The sequence below is a fragment of the Mustela lutreola genome, chromosome 12, assembly GCF_030435805.1.
Source record: "Mustela lutreola isolate mMusLut2 chromosome 12, mMusLut2.pri, whole genome shotgun sequence".
Lineage (NCBI taxonomy): Eukaryota > Metazoa > Chordata > Mammalia > Carnivora > Mustelidae > Mustela > Mustela lutreola.
Genome location: NC_081301.1, coordinates 36871038 through 36884139, shown reverse-complemented (window position 1 = coordinate 36884139; position 13102 = coordinate 36871038). Strand labels below are relative to the sequence as shown.

Genomic DNA, 13102 nt, shown 5'->3' with positions numbered 1-13102 from the left:
TAGGCCCAAAGAGAGATGGGGACAGCATTGGCCAAGCCAGTGCTCCTCTAACCACTGAAGACAAGAATCCTTAAGGTCTTTGGACCCTGTAGCCCTGCACCCCCCCACCCATCACAAGAAAGGACGCTGTGTCGCTGTCCAGGCAGAATGGAATTCAAGCTGTGCTGGTCAGGCCCCAACCGGGGAACAAATGGCAATGCTGATGACATCCTTAGCACTTACTGCTCCAGGTGTAGTTGGGGCCCTGATGCCCTATCTAAAGGGAGCATGAGAGGCTCCAAGGAAGCCAGGCAGGGAAGCAAACACCAGACAGCAGGCACCACAGGACATAAGGAAACCAGGTAGGGCAATCCTACCAAGCCAGGTGATAGGGACTTCAGTTGGCTGACAGTGCCAACAAAAGAAATCAGGCAGCAGTGTCTAGGGAAACCAGGTGACATGGCACAAAAGAACACAAGCTGTGGGGACCAAATGAAACTAGGCAGTGGGGACTAAAGTTTGCTAGGAGGTGGGGACAAATGAAGCCAGGCAAGAGGCCCACAGGATGTGAGAAAAGAAAGATATCAAGAGCTCATCCCCCTCTGTGTAGATGTCACCCCCACACCCTGGGCCTCTCTCTCGGTAGCCCTCTTCCCACCCAGGTGGTGGTCCCCTCCCCCAGGCCAATGGACACAGCCAGAGCCCCCTCCTCTCTCTGAGGCCTGGGCCGATTGCAGCCAATGGGCCCTAGCCCCATCCCTGGGACCTCAGGAAGTCCCAGTCCCTCCCACTGGCTGCAAAGGCAGGGGGGCTGCGGGGGGGTGGGGGGGAGAAAGAAGAGAGACAGCTTGGCAGGGGGAGCGCGCGGAGCAGCCGCGGGGGGCGGGGGCCGAGAAAGGAGCGGGAAGCTTCGAGGCGGGCTGGTGGGCGGGCGCGGGCGGGGGCGTCTCAGCGGCGGAGGTGGGGGTGACAAGTTCTCCGGCCCCGCGGCCGCGCGGCCACTGACCTGGGTCCCCGCGCAGGCGCCCAGTCGGTGCCTCCAGCGCCCCGTGGGTCCGCCCGGCAGCCTTCGGGCATCGGGCCCCCAGGGCACAGGGCTTGGGCCCAGGAGGCCCGGGCTGGCCTGGTGGGGGGCTATAGGAGCCCCCCGCAACAACAGCCAGAGTCCGGGCGGGCGGGCTAGGGGCCGGGCTGAGCTGTGAGCAAGGGAGCGAGGCGGCGAGCGGGCCGGGAGGAGGGGAGGAAGGAGCGCGCCGCGAGCGAGCGAGCGAGGCGAGCTAGCAGAGGGAGCGAGTGAGGGACGGCAGGCAGTGAGGTCATCCTTTGAATCTAATTGTCTGAGTCAGGAGGAGATGTGGCACTTGATGCTGGGGGAGGAGAGGGAGGAAGGGGCCCTCGGCTCGGAGCCGGGCCCCTCCTCAAGCCCAGGGCAGCCCGGGCCTCCCTTTCCCCCCTCCCGGAGCCCAGGGCAAAGTTGCCTCAGGCCAGCTCCGACGGACCCCTTCCAGTCGCAGGATTGACTGACCTCTGCAGCCAGGGGGGGTCAATATGCCATTAGATGTGGGACCCAGTTCCCCATCACCCCAATGAGTGGCCCTCTTCCCACTCTCGGCGGTGATGGCCCAGGTCAGGCCCCTAAATTTCTGAGGTTAATGGAAAGTCCTCTACCCACCTCCAGGTCTTACTCCTACCCTTTGAGGATAAAGGGAGAACTTCAGCCAGCCTTCCAAGTTACCTTTGTGCACTTTAGGAGCATGGAGTCCCCAATTCTATTCCCCAAGTTACTTCCTGCTCTGGGAATTTGGCGGAATCTGGACATTGGACCCCAGTTCACCTTCCTGCCCTGTGAGAATGATAGTGCTGGGCCACCCAGTCTTCCAGTTACTACACTTTGGGGGGCCTGAGGACCCCCAATTGACCCTAGAGGTCTCCGTATTCTATATGCCCAACTCTTCAGGAAGGGCAAGACCCAGGTCAGATTCCAGGGCTCCTCTATGGTGGGGGTGAAGGGAGACAGGATGGGCCCTGAGCCTGTTAGGTATGCACACCCATGCACGCACGTATAAGCTCATGTGCACATGTGTAAACACACTGGGGGGAGCACCAGGCAGCTGGGGATGCTCACACCAAGGACCACACACCCCTCCCCTCACCCCATGGGGGAGGGGTGATAAATATTTAAGGGGCTTTTAGCTCAGAAGGGGTTGAAGCTGGAGGAGGGAGGGGGGGACCCACAATGCCTGATGCCTGATTAATGGGGTTACGGGCTTGGATCAATCCATCTGCCTGCTGCTCCCTGCTCCCTGCTCCCTCCTTCTCTATCCTCCTCCCTCTCCCTCCCTCTCCCCGGCCTAATGCGCTTTATCAGGAGACGCTTTTCTGACTTGGCAGCATCGGGTGTTTTAAATAGACCCATTTAGAACAGGGGTTGGGGGAGAAGGGGGGGAGGGAGACAGAGATTGAGTCAGGCTGGGAGACAGAGACGATTCAGGAGAGAGACAAGCCCTGGAAGAGAGACCCGGAGGAGAGGAAAGACAAAAGGAGATGCAGAGACACAGAGATAAGAGACTGAGGATGAGACTCCCAGGAAGGCTGATATGGGAGATGGGTAGGGGGAAGCCAAGGGGAAACTAGAAGGCCATGGAGCAGAAACAAAAAAAAAAAAAAAAAAGAAAAGAAAAAGAAAGAGAAAGAGAGAGAGAGAGAGAGAGAGGAAAGGAGCCACCAGCAGCAGGGAGAAACCGGGAGAGAGTTTCTCTACAAGGGCTGAGTGCTAGCCTAGGAGACAGCAGATATCTTTTATTTCCAAAAACAGTTTTTCATCCACTTTGTTAAATTAAAAAGCTGTTTTTAAAGTGGTGCTGGAGGTGCTGCAGAGGGAGGGTGGACAGAACTGCCAAGTCTTGCCTCCCAGCCTCCTCTTGAGTGGGTGGTGGGGGCCCACAGAAGCTGTCTAACTCTTAACCCCCGGGGGTGTTCTCTACCTCCCCGGCTCTCTGCGATCCTCTGGGATCCCCAGAGATATGGGTCAGGGCATCAGAGCTACTGTTCTTGGGGAGGAAGACTTTTCTGCTGTCTGGCCTCAGTCCCTCCTGCTGCAGGGAGCCCAGCCTCTTGCCTGACCACTACTAGCCTTCTCTTCTCTGGCACCCTTCCAAGTAGATAAGGTGTTCCCAATTGTGGGGGAGGACTGTTTACCCTCACAGCCAGAGCTCACTTTACTAACAAGCCTTGAGACTCCTCCCAGTTGTGCCCCCTATAAATATTTATTATCTATTGCTGCATAAATCAGAACTTCTATCAGATACCCTACCCTATGTCCTTGGGTCCTCAGGGAACAGTGAGATTGCAAGCTTAACTCTCTATAGCCCCTCTGGAGCCTCCCTTCCTCCTCTTCAGAACCCCAGCTCCATTTTAAGTTTCTTTTATAGCCATGTGTCAGGCTGGGATACCCCACCCCACCTAACAACACCCCAGTCCTCTTTCTGAAGGGTCAGTCAGGCCCCCATTCCTGGGCCGGGAAAATGGCCAGTCTGTTTGGGAGCTGAGATGAAAAGCCGGCTGGCCTTTGTGGGCCTCTGGCGGGTTTTGGACAATAGGCCCTTCCGTTCCGCTCCAGCGCCTCGATTCCTTGGACGCCCCCCACCCAGGGCTGCCAATCGGGGGCCTTGGCTGGCCTTAATGAAAGGCAGGGAGAGTCAAGCCCAGCCCCAAGGCTGGCCCCAGAAGATTTTGGAATTTCTGACCCCCATCCCATCTATTGCAAGCCCAGCCGCTCCCCCAGTCACGCCAGACAGATGCTTTGGGGGTAGAAAAGGAAACAGACAATGAAACAACATACTCCCACATCCAGGATTCAGCCCTCTCATTGCAGACCTAGCTTTGCCCTTGCCTGTGTGACTGCAGGTAAGTCCCTTCCACTTTATGGACATGAAAAGCCTCAGGAGGAGGAACAGAGGAAGAGAAGGAAGGGCTCTCAAGCCCTTCTTCACTCACATCCTCAAGCCTGTAGCTCCACTGCACCAGCCTAGTGCCAGAGATGGACCTGCCTCATTAGGTCCCCAGCACATACCTCTTCACCACTGGCTGCAAACTGAGCACATCAATGTCCTCCTCCTCCAGACCGACTGTTTCCAGGACTTCCAAAACCAAGGGGGCAGGATGATGTGACAAGGCTGGATTCTAGGAGGGCAAAGGGCACAAATCAGAGGTCACAGAGGAGCCACAGGCCTAAGTCCAAAAAAGAACTCATTCCATACAACCTCACTGAGAGAAGGGGAGACTGAGGCAGGCAGCAGATAAGTGGGAAAGTTGGAAACAGTCCAGACTCCCTCGAGCACTCCCTTTGCTAACTTCAGGTTCAAAGCCACAGGGAGAAAAAGAAGGCCAGAAGTGGCCTAACACCATATATGCATACATACTCATACACCCCCAGACAATCCAAAGTCCCCACACAACCAATTCACAGGTACAAGTACCTGAACATCACATGCTTTCTTACGTGGCCACTGGCAGGGCAAAAACACCCACCATTATACTCTCCTCTTCCCTCTGCTTTGTCAACACGATGATTTATTGAGCATCTGTTATGTACCAGGAACTGTGTCAAGCACTTCATATGCATTATCTCATTTAATCCTCATGACCTCTCCATGAAGTGGGGTCTATAATTATTCTCCATTTGACAGTTGAAAAAACTGAGATTCAGGGAGGTTAAGTAACTTGCCTAACACCACATAGATGATTAGTTCCAGAGCACAGATTTGAGTCCGAGCCTAGCTCTGAAGCCTGTGTGCTATACCAATTTACCTCTGCAGTTCTCTCTTGCCTGCACAGTGCCTTTTCCAGTAATAACTGTAACAGCTAACACTTGTTCAGAGTTTGTAGTAAGTCAGATATCATGGTAGGTACTTAACATACATTTTGTACAGAATCATCAAAGCAACCTTTGGAGGTAATCCTGTTTCCATTTTACAGAGGAAACTGAGGCTCAGAGAACAAGAGCACCTTGTCCAAAGTCATACAACTGGTAGTTGATAAAGGAGCTAGTATTGTACCCAGGGCTGTCTTGAAAGCCACAATTGCTTCTATGGGCTCCAGTCACTTAACAGAGCCCTCACTTTCTACAAGACCCCAAGAGATCCTCAGGGTCCAACTTCCTCTCTTCCCCTTAAAAAAACAGGTCCCAGCTGTGTCTGACAGAGGCATGATCAGGTACCTAAACACCCATGAGAAAGGGCCTCCACATCATCTAATTTGGCACAAAAATGCAACCAGAGAGACATGGCCACAAACTAAAATAAGGTGTCAGAGACAGGCTGGCTGGTGGTGATAGATACAGACACACCAAGAGACAGGTCCTAAGAGAGGGAGACAGAGAGGACATTGGAGACAGAGGCACTCATCAGGCCAAAAAATAGTCGGTAAAGGAGACAATAGAGGGACAGGAGGGTACAGGCTGACATGAAAAGACACAGATATACACCAACATAAACAGACACAGACACACATAAAGAGCTCTCCAGAGGTGCCTGGCTGGCTCAGTCAGTACAGCATGTGTCTCTTGATCTTGTGGTTTTGAGTTCGAGCCCCATGTTGGGTATAGCAATCACTTAAAAAAAAAAAAAAAAAAAAAGCCCTCTAGCCTTCACAAGAAAAGAATTGTGTAAGCAAACAAGGCTCAGACTGCGCATGGCTCATGTGTGTGTGTGTGTGTGTGCATGTGTTGGAGGGGCATGCAGAGTCTGTATCGCTACGCACATTACACCAGCTGCTTCCAGCAATTTCATCTGATTAATAATAAATGCCCCATAATTACAGCTGCTCCCCCAGCCCTTCTTCCTGTTTTTTGTCAGATGCCGCCAGGCCAGCCGCTGTGGGCCCCCATGGCCCTCTGCTCCTCACCTACTGCCTTCTAGGAGGCTGAGGGGACACAGGCTGATGGAGGAGGCCTGGCTCCCAATCTGAGAGGGAATACCCATCTCTCTATTTGGGATTAATGCCCTCTGCCTCCAAGCAAAAGATCATCTCCCTCAGGTCTCATTTAGCTCTCTCCCCTAACCTGGGTATAACCTGAGACCCCTAACATGGCCTAGGAGCCCAAGTCTGGGAAGCAGAGAAATGAGCTTTGAACTCCCCTTGCCCGACTCTTTATAACTTGTTGGTTGAAAAAAGTCTTCATTCTTAAACTTTCCCTAGCCTTGGAACCCCACAGGCTCAAAGGAGGAAGGGACTAGTTCAGCAGCCCCACCCCATCATTCCAACCCAAGCAGCCCCAGAATCTCTGCCTACTTGTGCACCCTCATATTTTGGACACTTGGTGGCTCCACCTCCATTCCTGAGCCCCCCACCAGGTCTACCTCCTTCCAGGCCTCCCACCCTAGCTCTCCAAGGCAGCTCTATCAGAATCAGCTGCGGGTTTGTGCTGATCTGTTTCTAATCGCTGGGGCCTGGTTCACGCTTGCCCCCCCCCCCCAATATTGATTCCATTATTTGGAGAGTCATTGACGTCAGGGACCTGGATGAGTGCCAAAACCGCCTTCTCTCCGGGCCTGGGCCAGGGCCCAACCCCCCCATCCTGCGATTTCACAGAGGGGCCCAGAAAGGTCAGCTTACAAGCCAAGGTCACACGGCATCTGCCCTCAGAGGCTGGGATCTTCTTACCTTTTTTGGGACCACTGTGCAACATCCATCTTCTGGGAAGAGGAGATACACAGAGGCCTCAGGGTCAGATGTGAGGTCGGGGGGCCGATGAAAGGGGGGGTGCAGGAACTCCACTGGGACTCAGGCTGTGGGGAAGGGCTCCAGGAGGTAGGGTTGGGGGCAGTGGCTCAGAAAAGGCTACCTGGGGAAGGTTTTTGGTTTTTTTTTTTTTTTGTCACATACTTATTTTGGAACATCCCGAAGCTGGACTTGAAATGGTTACTACTGACTATTTAATTTTTATGTCCGATTTCAGACGTATCTTCAAACTTTCCAAGAAGGAAATTTTCTGCAGCGTAAGACAATAGATTACTCTATGTGTTGCCACAATTTGAAGAACTGACACCACTAATTTTATAAATCTTTGTTCCAAATAAAACAGAGACTCTGTCTCTTGTGCATCTCCGGCCCATGCTGCCTCAGTTTCCCCATACTCTCTAGTGTCTCCCAGCATCTATCTTATCAGGCTGCACTACTGCTATACCAGCCCACACCAACAACTCCTAGGCTCTGGCTGGATAGGGTATTTTTAGGATCAGAACCCCGTGTTCTCAGACAAACATTAATAACTAATACAATTTGTGGTGTCTACAGCAGCTAAACAACCTCAGAGCCTAGCCTCAGTGGCTTAGAGGTGGGGTCCATTGTCTTGGCTAGAGTCCAAGAAACCCTGACCTAGAGAGACCAAGGGACACATTCCATCACATGAGGAGAAAAGGGCTTTCCCATCTTCTGAAAAATCCTGAAGCTGGGAGAGGACAGAAGTGACCTCCAACCCCTGCCACAGAATCAGGGTCATCACCCTGTCCCAGTCTCCCTTAGTCCTGACCTTTTCAAGGAAGAAGCTGCCTATCCTCCACACTCCTTCCCTGACTGCAGGCAAGTCCTTCCTTAGTGTAGACTGCAAATCATTCAGCGTTTCTTTGAGCCAAATAGGGGTAATACAACAGAGTGTGTTGGATCTCAAGTCACAAACTCCAGAGAATCCCCTCTCGCTATGGTTTGTCCCACTCAAGGACTCATTCCTCAACATTTTAAAAAAGATTTTTACTTATTTGAGATAGAGAGCATAGGAGGGGGGTTTGGGGGGAAGGCGGGAGTGGGGGGAGGGTGAGGAGGGGAGAGGGGGAAGGGCAAAAGAGGGAGAAGCAGGACCCTGGGATCGTGACCTGAGCTGAAGGCAGATGCTTAACCAACTGAAGCTACCCAGGCATCCCCCCACATTTTTTTTTTAACATTTTATTTATTTATCATTCCTCAACATTTATTGAGCACCTAATCCCTGTCAGGTACTGTGCTGGGAGTTGAGAATATGGTTCTGCCCACATGCAGCACTCAGTTGGATGGGAGAGGAAAAGATGCATTTTTTACTCCACATGGTCTTCCTACTGGTGACAAAGTCTGTGCTGGGGCAGTGTACACCAATGAGCAAAGCAGACCCAGTCCCCCCTCCCACAGAGCTCACAGGCAATTACTATGTAACCCTGATGTGTTCTGTGAGGAGAAAGTATAGGTTCTGCCTGGTGGGGCATACTGACCCTCCCAGGTCTGGAAAAACTCCAACAGGATTGAGGATTCCTCAGTACCTTCCTAAAGTCTGACCAGAAGTCACCATCATAGTCTGGCTTCCATTCCTTCCACTGCAGCTGTAGTCCCAGCTTCCAGGACTTGGTTCTGCAAGCAGTTGGGTCTAATTCTGCCTCACATCTGCCCCAGCTCCCTCTTCTACCCCTTGGCCCCCAGAGCTCCTGGCTGTGGTGACCCCTCCCCCTCCAGCATGGCTCTGGGCTCTGGGGGCTCTCTCTGCCCTCTCGAGACTGAGATAAAGGAGGGTAATGACCTCAACACTCTCAGCCCACAGGGACCTCTTGTTTCCCCACCCCCTCCCCACAGGAAGCTGGAGCCTGGGTGGATGTGGTCACCGAGGGCCACAGTTTACACAGCTGAGGTCTCCCCAATTCCCTTCACCTCATGGTGGGTCTGGAGGAGGGGTCAGCTCTCTTCTCAGCCTCCTAGTTCTCTGGGACCCCCCCCCACCAAACCAGGCACACATGGTCCCCCCAACCCATCTGCATTTCAAAGAAAATCTGCTCCATATGTTTTGATTCATTTACACTTCAACTCACCATGGGGGGGCAGAGAGCAGGCTGCCTTGCCTTCAAGCCCCCCACCCTCATAGGGGGGCTGGGGAGCATGTGTCCCCTCCAGGGACAGGGAGTTGATACAGCCCAGCCATCTGAGCCTAAGGGCCAGATTCCTACTGCCCTCGAGGTGCCCATAGGGTGACTGTGTACTTCAGGAAGCCCTAACTTGCTGGCCTCCATAACAGGGAGGGCGTGTAAGCCCAGCAGCATCTCTAAGGCAGGTGGAGTCCTAAGATAGGTTACAACGTAGCCCAACTCTCCCCCATAGGGCTACTGTTCTCTGCTCTAGGGAGAAGAGAACACTGGTCATACCACAGAGATAGGATAAGAGCATAACAGACATTCCAGGAGACATTGAGACATCGTGAGACACAATATAACACTCTGCCCTTACCCTTCCTCTCCAGGCAGGGCAGAGGAGGGAAGGTGGGTTTCAGTCCAGTCTCCTCCTTCAGCTACCTTCTCATCACAGATCTGGCTACCATCTCCCTTCCAGTCAGGAATCCCACGCTCTGGAATGTTCAAAGGAGCCAGAGGTCTACCCTCTTATCAAGTCAGCCTTCATACTCCTTCCATACTAAGGATGATTGGGGTGGAAAAAATGTCTTGGGAGGACAGGAGTCTTCCCCCACACTCACTTGTGATTCTCTTACCACAAAAGGGGTACCCAAAACTATTTAAGGGGGATGTGATGTACATGGCACATGGGAGACTCACATGTATATATCATATATATCAGTGATATATAGAGTATATATCACTTCTGTACCAAAAAGCCACTCAGACATTTCTGCCAATATAGTCTAGTCTCCATGTGGAAAGAAAGACAGAAATGTTCAACTCTAACTGGGTCAGGGTTTCCCCACCACCCTCTCCATCAGCCCACAGCCCAAGTGAGTGACATGCCTAAAGATGTATCCCCTCTCCTCCCTACCTCTGGAGGGGACAAGTCTTGTCACAGTCTCTGCTCCTTACCCAACTACCCTCATAACACCATAAACCAAAGAAAATATGGGTGTATTTGACTATGAGTTCCAAGTTTCACTAGGAGTGTAAACACCACAACCCTAGTTTGAATTTGAATGTGAGCCTCAGGATGGAGCCATTACTAGGTGTGATTCCAAGTGTGAACCCCAGGGCCCTCATGGGGAATATAAAAGTCTTACGATGGAAGCATAAGTCTGAGTTTGAGCACTAGAGCTTTAGTGTGAGTCTAAGCCCCAGGATGGAAGTGAGTTTAATGTAATCACCAGGAATATAAGTCTGAGTGTGACCACCGGGTCTCTAAGTAAACCCAGGATGGAAGTGATCATCTTGCTAGTGTGAATCTGAGAGTGAGCTCTAAGATGGAAACATGAGTTCATGAACTTCAGTGTCCTGTGTGAGTCCTTGAGTTCAAATGTGAGCCCCAGTTTCCCCTGGGAGTCTGAGTGTGAGCCCTTGGTCTTAAAGTGACTCTGAGTATGAGCCCCAGCATGTAAGTGTGAATCTGAAATGAGGACCAAGTATGAACTTTAGAACCCTGTGAGATTCTGAGCATGGGCTCCAGGTCTCAATGTAAAGCTATGAGCCTCAGGACAGAAATGTGAATCTAAGTGTAAGCCTGGAGTCCCAGTGTGGGTCAGACTGTAAACCCTAGGACTGGAGTGTAGAGCTGGATATAAGCCCCCAAATTTAAGTATGAATGTGAGTGTGAGTCCCATTGTTCTGAGAATTCTAAATGTGAGTCCATATGCATTTACATGTCCCAGTGTGAATCTGGGTATGAATTCTGAAGCTCCAAGAAGCCTTGAATTTGAATTTTAAACTCCTAGTCTTTGTATAAGGTCAGGATCTGCTGGAGTTATTAGCCCTGATGGAGTGTGAACCTTAGCTCCCTGTCACCAATCCTGACCAGGAACCCCAAGAACCAATTCAGAGGATTTGTGTGGGTTTTGACAGTGGAGACAGAGAGGCATAGTTTATTGAGAAACACAGGCCCCTCCACCCCTCAAGCCCTGGCTAGCCCTGCAGCCATAGGAATATTCAATTGTTCCAGTCCCATCCCCACACAAGCAATGATAGACCTATCACACCCAGAGTTAGACACACAAAAATACAGTTTCAGACCCCCTGGACATACAGCAATTGTAAAGGCACAAATACACCCAGCATTTCAAAGTCCCACCTCCGTGATTACAGCCACATGAACACTCCCAGTGACACAGACACAAATATACCAAGTGTTACAAGCAAAACAACTAGAGTTACAGACACACTCCCCCAGTGGCATGCAGACATACACCTAGTTTTGCAGACAAGCTGCCAGCCACAAAGACACACACAGAGGCTTCTCAAAAAGAGAGACTAGAGGGAAAGGGAAAGAAAATCCTGAATTTTCAACAAGGCGTGAAATAGTCCTGCCCGCCTGAAGCTACTGAAGGGGGGAGGGGACGAAGGGAGCGAGCGAGTTCGAGAGCTAGATGCAGGAGGAGAGGCTCGGGAGAGGAGAGGAACCAGGGAGCAGAGCTGTCCGTCTGGTGACCTCCCCGAGGCCCAGCCCCCACGTACGGGGAGGTACACTCCTTGGAGCAACACAGGGACACCCAAGCCGTCTCACACAGTGCCGCACCAGGGGAAACACACACGGGCAGGCTCACAAAGAGATGGGGATACCCCACAAGCGGACTCACACAAACACACAACACAGGAGGTCTTACAAAGAGACCCTGAAGGAAACCCACCACATGGAGGTGCATACAGGCGGACTCACGAGGAAACCACAGGCAGGATCTCACACACACACACACACACACACAGACACACACACACATACACGCGCGCGCGCGCGCGCGGATTCACAGACGCTGGCAAACGCGCAGCCGTCCGTTCACACCCCTGGGCGCTTTGAAGTCTAGATTTCTGCGGGAGAAGGAAGCCGCCTCCGGGCGCGAGGGGGTCACTACGACCCCCCAGTTCCGGAATTTTCCCAGACCCCGCGCGCGCTGCTGAGGGGTGAGAGAGAATAGGGACGCTAGGACAATCCGCCCCGGCCACCTCCCCCCAGCCGATTGTCCGCCCCCACCATCACCACGCCCAACCCCCCCGACGCGCCAGGACGCGGGGGGCGGCTTCTCACGCGCCCCCGCCCCCGAGTTTGCGGGCAAAGTTTCCCTTGAACTTTCCCGTTTCCCTCTCCCCCCGGGTCGCGGGCCCACGCGTGTCCTCTCCCTCTTCCCGCGCGCACGAGGGCCGCGGGTCTGTCGGTCAGTCAGAGGTCTGTGGGTCCGGCCGCGCGCGGTCCGCCGCGGGGTACTCACCGCGCCCTCGGGCCACCGGGACTCCGCGCCTCGCCCTTCGACCACCCCCGGCAGGGAGCGAGGCACGGAGCGCGGAGCTAGCACTGCTGCCGAATCCCGCTGCCGAGCCCCGCGCCGCGCGGGCTGGAGCCGCCGCCTCCTCCGCCGCCGCCGCCGCCCGCTCTGCACCGGCTCCTCGGCGCTCGGCGGCTTTAACCCCCCCATCCTCCTCCCTCCCTCGCGCGCTCCCTCCCTCCTTCCCTCGCCCATGTGACCGCGGGCGCCCACTCGGCCGCGCGCGCCCTCGCTCCCCTCCCCCTCCCGCCTTGTCTCCCCGCGCCTCCGCGGCCGCGCGCCACGACCCCCTCCCGGCCACTGCCCCCGCGCGCCCCCGCCTTGGCACGCTCCCGCGCCTGGCACGCGCGGACACACTCACTCTGCTCAGGCCTGTGAGCCCCCACTCCCACTCGACTCGCGCTCGCACGCACCCTCCCCCCGCTGGCACACTCGCCCGCACTGGCACGCGTGGCCCGCTCACATTCGCCCTTTCCTGGGAACGCCCTCCAGACGGCTGTGGCCCCTGTGCTTCTTGCGCAGGGCCGACCGCGGGTCTCAAAAACGCGCGTGCACACGTACCCGCACCCACTCAGCGGGATCCCCTAGGGACGCTGGGCGCGCCCCCCCTTCCCCCTCCTCCCAGGTCGCTCATTCACGCTCCCTCTCTCACTCAGCCTTGGCCAGGTCTCTACTGCTGAACGCTCCCGCTTGTTCAGGCCCTGAGTGCCTCGTACCGACACCCTGGCACACCCTGGGCCCATTCTGAGGGTCCTGCCGCCGGCATCTCTGTGAGAGGAGCACAGCCAGAGCCCCCAGACCCCAATCTGGGTCCTGGAGGCCAGCAGTCTCTGCCCCTCCCCTATTCCTGCTGCTCCCAGCAAAGACTACCCTCACAGTCACAAACACACACTCCCCGCGCGGAGGAAAGGGGGCTTTACGCCC

General features: G+C 54.3%; 1 protein-coding gene across 3 annotated transcripts in view; it reads right to left on the bottom strand.

Annotated features, from left to right (window-relative positions):
- CNTFR (ciliary neurotrophic factor receptor) overlaps positions 1-12558 on the bottom strand; it is a 38142-nt gene extending 25584 nt beyond the window's left edge. The window contains exons 1-2 of one of the 3 annotated variants that reach the window (XM_059142135.1): positions 12540-12558; positions 4052-4161 (exon numbers count right to left, since the gene is read on the bottom strand). The gene's annotated coding sequence lies outside the window, so the exon portion shown is untranslated. Of the gene's footprint in view, positions 1-4051; positions 4162-12124; positions 12305-12539 lie in introns of those variants that run through there. The other 2 variants (XM_059142134.1, XM_059142136.1) reach the window with 2 other exon arrangements.
- Positions 12559-13102: the final 544 nt, after the last annotated feature.